This window comes from Zonotrichia albicollis, chromosome 4, assembly GCF_047830755.1.
Source record: "Zonotrichia albicollis isolate bZonAlb1 chromosome 4, bZonAlb1.hap1, whole genome shotgun sequence".
Lineage (NCBI taxonomy): Eukaryota > Metazoa > Chordata > Aves > Passeriformes > Passerellidae > Zonotrichia > Zonotrichia albicollis.
Window position 1 is genome coordinate 270,022 of NC_133822.1, and position 8,170 is coordinate 278,191.

General features: G+C 46.4%; 1 long non-coding RNA gene across 1 annotated transcript; it reads right to left on the bottom strand.

Moving 5' to 3' along the window:
- Positions 1-806: 806 nt before the first annotated feature.
- Positions 807-1,703, bottom strand: LOC141728915 (uncharacterized). Its single transcript, XR_012580167.1, has 2 exons — positions 1,226-1,703; positions 807-1,077 (listed from the first exon to the last, which is right to left on the bottom strand). It is a non-coding gene; the product is annotated as an uncharacterized LOC141728915 (long non-coding RNA).
- Between the last annotated feature and the right edge of the window lie 6,467 nt (positions 1,704-8,170).

Here is an 8,170-nt window from a genome sequence, read left to right on the forward strand (position 1 = left end):
TATTCTGTCTATTCCTACTGTTTATATTTATTTATATTTTGTGGTTTTAAAAATATCTATCTATATTTATTGTATATTTCTATGTTAAAAGCATGATAGAAATGTAATTTTAATTATTTAAAATAAAATTCCCATACTAACTAAACAAATACAAAAAAGCTCTATTCTTTTAAACTATATTGAAATATTTTTATATTTATAGCTTGCATGACTATATTCCCATTTATATTTATAGTTTATATTTAAGCATTATATTAATCATGATATATAATATGTGTCCTATTCAAATAATAAAAAGAAATTATTTTTTAAATTATGTACCATATCTACTGCTACAACTTATTTTATCTTATATTTTTAATTTTATATTAGCCTTTACCTATTTATGATCTGTTTCTATACTTAGATTTCTACCCTTATATTATTTGTATCTATCATTTTTGTACTAAAACCCCTGCTTTTGCCAAATAAAAAACAAAACCCCCCTTTATGTTAAACTGCTTTAAAAAACTGATATCAATATGGTGTAATATATAGCAAATGATAGATATGATAAAAATAAAATTGATATAAATTTATTTATATCTATTTCCTATAATACACTATAATAAGATATATACAGTATTACTTGTATTATGGATCCTCTATGCAGATATTCATTTATGTTATTTTGTATTTTAAATAATTTAACAATTCTCTATATATTTGAAAGACATTTATATATTTATACTTTGGTTGCGATTTTTTCTGGGTGTTTTCCGGGTCTTTTCTTGCCCTTCTTGGAATTGTTTTTCTGGGTTTTCTCTGGGTTTTTCTTGCCCATCTTGGGGGTTTTTCCTGGGTCTCTTCATGCCCATCTTCGGGTTTTTTTTCTGGGTTTTTTCTTGCCCGTCTTCGGGTTCTTTTCTGGGTTTTTTTTCTTGCCCATCTTGTTGGGGTTTTTTTCTGGGTTTTTTCTTACCCATCTTCGTCTGTTTTACTGGGTTTTAAGCCAACATGGGTACATTCCATGTCAGTACATACAATATAACCCGGCTGAGGATTTTTTATTCTAACTTTAAAAATGAGTTGCAAAACCTGAAAAGCAAAAGTCATATACACAAGGTTAAATCCAGTCAGCATGTGCCCACACATGCAGAGACGAGCAGACACAGACAGACACAGCCACGTGCTCTCACACACACTGACACACTCTTGCCACTTACACGCTCGCTGCGGCCCTTACCTGAGACGCTGAAGAACGTGCTGTGACACATCTTCTGGCTGCTGCTCCTTGAAGTAAATGGCAGACCCTGGGGAAATCAGCAGCCTTGGGGACCTGTGAGACAACAGGAAGGGTCAACGAGTGGCTATCTGACAGCTAGGACTTGTCCCCACTCTGGACCAATAAATTACCTACCCAAAATCCCACAAAAGACAGATGAAGAGTAAAATTTCTATAACTGTTCTACCTAACTGTGACTACGTGCCAGGGCAGGGCAGCTCTGATCGTAAGTGGTACAATATAAGTACACACAATATAGGCTGAGGTAAACAGTGCAAGTGTAAACAGAGCGTAAGTACACACAATAGAAGGTGACACACTTACATACAGTATAAACCAACACAGGTACACACAATATAAACCAATATAGGTACATCCAATGTAAGTACATATAGTATAAACCAACATAGGTACATACAGTATAAGTACATACAGTATAAGCCAGCATAGGTACACACAATAGAGGTACATACAACATTAGCCAACATAGGCAGATACAAATACAAGCCAGGACTTGAGATAACTCTCTGGAAGACGAATTCTTGAGCCCTGTACCCTTTGAGAAGATGGAACCTAAGGAACTGCTGCAGTCACCTGAGGAGGTGCATCTGAAAAAAAGTCAGGACAAAAGTCAAAGGGCTGCAGAATAACTTAAGTGCTCGGCTAAATTGGGCTGTAATCGGCTAAACTCGGCTATTGTCGGCTGCATTCGGCTGGATGCGCCTCTTCGGCGCGGCTCGGCTCGCTTCGGCCGAGCTCGGAGCCGCTCTGTGCGCTCGGCGCGGCTCGGCTCGCTTCGGCCGAGCTCGGAGCCGCTCTGTGCGCTCGGCGCGGCTCGGCTTCATTCGGCCGAACTCGGAGTCGCTCTGTGTGCTCGGCTCGCTTCGGCCGAACTCGGAGCCGCTCTCCATGCGTTCGGCGCGCCTCGGCTCGGCTCGGCTCCCTGAGGGCGGGCAAGCGGCGCCGCCTCACGTTAAACGCGCCCGGCTCGGGGCTCTCCTGCTGCCGCGTCCCGCGGGCGGCCCGCCCATCGCACGGACACGACCGGGAGCGCGGGGCGGCACAGGGGCTCATTAGGCGGTGACCGCACTCGCGCTAATTAGCGCGCACGAGAGCAGCGGGCTCGGTTCGCCTGAGCTCGGCTCCGTTCAGGCAGCCTCGCAAGCCTGGCCTCGGTTCGCTCGAGGCCGTCAGGTTCGGCCGGTCTCGCCTTGCTTCGGCTGAGCTCGTTCCATTCGGCCGAAGGAGGCGCCGTTCGCTCGTGTTTTTACAAATATCTTTCTCTATAGATTGTATATTTCTATATTTAGATTTATACTTCTATAATACTTCTATTATTCCAAATAAAAACCCCGTCTCTAACCAAATAAATACAAAAAAACCCTTCTTTTAAACGAGATTGAAATATTTTTATACTTAGTATAATTATATTCCCATTTATATTTATTGTTTCTTTTGATGCAGTGTATTAATAATTATATATTTGTAAAATTCTAGAAATGTTTTTAAATTTTTATTTATATTATGTGTCATATCTACTGCTACAACTAATTTTTTCTTGTTTTTAAACTTTATATATGTGTTTATTTATGATATATTCCTATACTTAGATTTCTACATTTATATTGTTTGTATTTATAATTTTTATAATCAAAATCCTGCCTATTGACAAATAAAAAAACCCCGCTTTATTTAGCTATTTTAAAAAATATTTTCATGATGATAATTTTCATGTTTATATTTGTAATTTATTCTAGATTACATGAGAACACACCTGCTCCTGCACCCCAGTGGGGCTTCCTCTCCTGGGGACCTTGGGGTGCCCCAACGGCATCAGAGCCCCGAGTCTTCACCCCCCTCTCCTCTATTTAGAAACTACACAGGAACTTTTTTCTGGAAACAAAGACATTACCTAAATCCTCTCCCCGTGTCCCAGACAGATAGATATTCAGTTATTAGTTGGCTGGGCAGCAGTTTCTTAAATAGAATGATAAACAAGATGTGAACATTTTAGCTACAAGCAAATAGGCAAATCTGAACAAGGTACCGATGGCCAGCCACTCAAGTAATTTTGAAGCAATTTTTTAAACAATAAAATACTGCTACCACAAAAATAAAGCAAAAAGCTAACTACTGGCTAAGAAAAAATTAACTTTTGACAACAACAACATTCCAACCATACAGGCTTTTTTCCCAATATCATACCTTATAACTACCTCTCTTGGGAATTCTCATCATGTATCCCAAAAGGAATAAATACCTTAGAGCGTCCTAAAGCAAAAAGTAGCACACATGAGCTCCTCACACTCCAGCGCAGCGTGCACTGAGTCTGCAACAAATTCTGCTCAGTGAGGGTCTGCAAACAAAGGTTCAACTGATGAACTGAACTGATTTTGTAGGGATGTTTTCTAAGCACAGAAGCACAAAAAAGAACGAACAGAAACAATTCTTAAATAAATCTGCAAGTTTTATTTAGCATATATGCGACTGATTTCCACCCTGTGGCTTCTCACTTTGATTGGTCTGTAGGTTCAGGAAGATGACAATGCACACTCTGCCTTCCCTGAGCCCCCACGGCAGCTGAGCGCTGCTCCGTGTGCTCAGATCGTCAGGAGCTGGATTACACGTACCCGGACGGACTGGAACTGCTCTGCTGCAGATTCAGGAGACGACGGCAGAGAGGGGCTGGCCGAGGCGTCGTCCGAATTCCATTTCTGTGTGACGAGAAGCGGTTTGTTCCCAACAGCTGCAACATCCCCGGCTCGCTTCCGTGGTGAGTACCGATGGCACACAAATGGCAGCCCGAGGAAATCGTGTTCTGGGCTCTAAGTGGCTGGGACAGCGTCTGATGTTTTGTTTTGTATCTGTATGACGATTAGTACGACAGGGCTCTGAGGGATGACATGGCAACACAGAATTAAAAACTCCTCGATAGGATTACATCGACGACTAGGAAAAGACAAAAGCCTATCACCCTTCTGAAATCTACTTTTAATCCAAAGCACACGGATTGTCACTATGCTGCACCTTCCAGCTTTTCAAAGCAGCTTACTTCTGAAGACCAGGAAACATTGATTTCTACAGAAACAATGGGCAACCCCCAGGTTAATTTAAGCACTACCCTTTAATAGGGGATCTGCCAGCGTGCCAGTCCAGCTTCAAGTGCACTTTATTTCAGTCTCACATCCCCACAAAATTCTTCTCACATCTTCCAACCCTGAAATCGTATTTTTCCCTAAAGCTTCTCATCGTTAGCAATTTCAAAGTAACATGGTATTTTTACACCATTCCAAAATGTCATGCTGGACTGTACTAGAGAGTAATCTGCAAATATAAGCTTAGCAAAGTTTGAATTGACTTGTCCAGAGAAAAAACCTACAAGTGAACACCTACACCTGCCTACAAAGAGCTAACAAGCCCCTGGCAGCTACCACATCAAAGCACAGTGGATGTTTCTAACAGAGGGTAAGGATAACAATACCATCTTTTGTTCTCTCCAGCTTGTTTTCCCTGCAGTCATATTTGCTTCTTATGATTTTTTAGGGATATCAGGTATCGGTTGTGCAGGGTTCTGCACTGCAGAGGGATCTCTCGGTGATGCAGCCGTGCCCAGCTCCTCAAGTTCCGGCAGAGGGAGAGACGCGGAAGGATGCATGCAAGGTGCTGCAGTTTTTGCCCGCCGTGGTGCTGTGTATAGAGCCGGTGGTGGAGGAAGCGGCATGACCCTGACCCTAACCCTAACCCTGACCCTAACCCTAGCCCTTACCCCGCCCCCAACCTCACCCGAGGCCACAACCCCACCCCGGGCCCCACCCCGAGGCCTGAACCCCACCCCGAGCCCCACCACGAGGCCTCAACCCCACCCCGAGCCCCACCCTGAGGCCTCAACCCCACCCCGAACCCCAATTAATCTTAAAATGAACCGTAACCCTTATAATTACCCCTTAAAATTAACCCTAATTTTTAAAATTACCGATTAAAACAAAGCCTTATCCAAGATGGCGGCTCTCTTCTTCCAGCTCCAGCTCTGTGTTGCTCCAGCTTCACATGGCAGCATCTTGCTCTTGGCCCCAGCTCGGCAACAATTCAGGTCCCGCACGAGCCTCTGGAAGCCCACCCCACCGTCCATATCCTAGCCCTGCAGTGGTTTTAGCTCCCACCGAGCAGTCCCCAGTCACTTTGCCCACCCCTGCATTAGTTCTCCTGGATGCCCAGAGCCCTGTTCACAGATCTAGTGCCTTTGCCATTTTCATTCAAAGTGCCAGCCCAGCAGTCCATTTCCAAGACCCACAGAGATTTCAGCTGCGCCCCAAGAGGTGCCATCACCGGCGCAGGCAATATCCTAGCATCGACGGGGTTTTCAGGCGCAAGCTTGCAGCCCCCTTTTCCCACTCCACACATCCTGTTCTACTATCGGTCGCAATACCCAGCCCCTGCATCCGAGTAACAGGACTACAGTGATCTCGGCGCAAGAACAATAGAGTGTCAGAACGGCCTTATATTGCTATGATGTGTTAAGCTGCAATTCCAGTCCCACAATGATGACAAGTGCAGGCCCAGTGATTTCAGCTCTTTCACCTCTTCGCCCACAAGCTTTATTTTACGGTCTCTGTGCCAGCACCTACAGTTCCTATGTTGTGTGCAGCCCCGATCCCAGACCCACAATGATGACAAGTGCAGGCCCAGTGATTTCAGCTCTTTCACCTCTTCGCCCACAAGCTTTATTTTACGGTCTCTGTGCCAGCCCTACAGTTCCTATGTTGTGTGCAGCCCCGATCCCAGACCCACAATGATGACAAGACCAGGCCCAGTGATTTCAGCTCTTTCACCTCTTCACCCACAAGCTTTATTTTACTGCCAGCTCTCTTCTTCCAGCTCCAGCTCTGTGTTGCTCCAGCTTCAAATGGCAGCATCTTGCTCTTGGCCCCAGCTCGGCAACAATTCAGCTCCCGCACGAGCCTCTGTAAGCCCACCCCACCGTCCATATCCTAGCCCTGCAGTGATTTTAGCTCCCACCGAGCAGTCCCCAGTCACTTTGCCCACCCCTGCATTAGTTCTCCTGGATGCCCAGAGCCGCGTTCACAGATCTAGTGCCTTTGCCATTTTCATTCAAAGTGCCAGCCCAGCAGTCCATTTCCAAGACCCACAGAGATTTCAGCTGCGCCCCAAGAGGTGCCATCACCGGTGCAGGCAATATCCTAGCATCGATGGGGTTTTCAGGCGCAAGCTTGCAGCCCCCTTTTCCCACTCCACACATCCTGTTCTACTACCGGTCGCAATACCCAGCCCCTGCATCCATGTCACAGGCCTACAGTGATCTCGGCGCAAGAACAATACAGTGTCAGTACAGGCATTAGATTGCTATGATGTGTTAAGCTGCAATTCCAGTCCCACAATGATGACAAGTGCAGGCCCAGTGATTTCAGCTCTTTCACCTCTTCACCCACAAGCTTTATTTTACTGCCAGCTCTCTTCTTCCAGCTCCAGCTCTGTGTTGCTCCAGCTTCACATGGCAGCATCTTGCTCTTGGCCCCAGCTCGGCAACAATTCAGGTCCCGCACGAGCCTCTGGAAGCCCACCCCACCGTCCATATCCTAGCCCTGCAGTGATTTTAGCTCCCACCGAGCAGTCCCCAGTCACTTTGCCCACCCCTGCATTAGTTCTCCTGGATGCCCAGAGCCCCGTTCACAGGTCTAGTGCCTTTGCCATTTTCAAAGTGCCAGCCCAGCAGTCCATTTCCAAGACCCACAGAGATTTCAGCTGCACCCCAAGAGGTGCCATCACCGGCACAGGCAATATCCTAGCATCGACAGGGTTTTCAGGCGCAAGCTTGCAGCCCCCTTTTCCCACTCCATACCTGCTGTTCTACTATCGGTCGCAATACCCAGCCCCTGCATCCGAGTAACAGGCCTACAGTGATCTCGGCGCAAGAACAATAGAGTGTCAGAACGGCCTTATATTGCTATGATGTGTTAAGCTGCAATTCCAGTCCCACAATGATGACAAGTGCAGGCCCAGTGATTTCAGCTCTTTCACCTCTTCGCCCACAAGCTTTATTTTACGGTCTCTGTGCCAGCCCTACAGTTCCTATGTTGTGTGCAGCCCCGATCCCAGACCCACAATGATGACAAGACCAGGCCCAGTGATTTCAGCTCTTTCACCTCTTCGCCCACAAGCTTTATTTTACGGTCTCTGTGCCAGCCCTACAGTTCCTATGTTGTGTGCAGCCCTGATCCCAGACCCACAATGATGACAAGACCAGGCCCAGTGATTTCAGCTCTTTCACCTCTTCACCCACAAGCTTTATTTTACTGCCAGCTCTCTTCTTCCAGCTCCAGCTCTGTGTTGCTCCAGCTTCAAATGGCAGCATCTTGCTCTTGGCCCCAGCTCGGCAACAATTCAGGTCCCGCACGAGCCTCTGGAAGCCCACCCCACCGTCCATATCCTAGCCCTGCAGTGATTTTAGCTCCCACCGAGCAGTCCCCAGTCACTTTGCCCACCCCTGCATTAGTTCTCCTGGATGCCCAGAGCCGCGTTCACAGATCTAGTGCCTTTGCCATTTTCATTCAAAGTGCCAGCCCAGCAGTCCACTTCTCAGCCCCACAGAGATTTCAGCTGCGCCCCAAGAGGTGCCATCACCGGCACAGGCAATATCCTAGGATCGACGGGGTTTTCAGGCGCAAGCTTGCAGCCCCCTTCTCCCACTCCACACCTGCTGTTCTACTATCGGTCACAATACCCAGCCCCTGCATCCATGTCACAGGCCTACAGTGATCTCGGCGCAAGAACAATACAGTGTCAGTACAGGCATTAGATTGCTATGATGTGTTAAGCTGCAATTCCAGTCCCACAATGATGACAAGTGCAGGCCCAGTGATTTCAGCTCTTTCACCTCTTCACCCACAA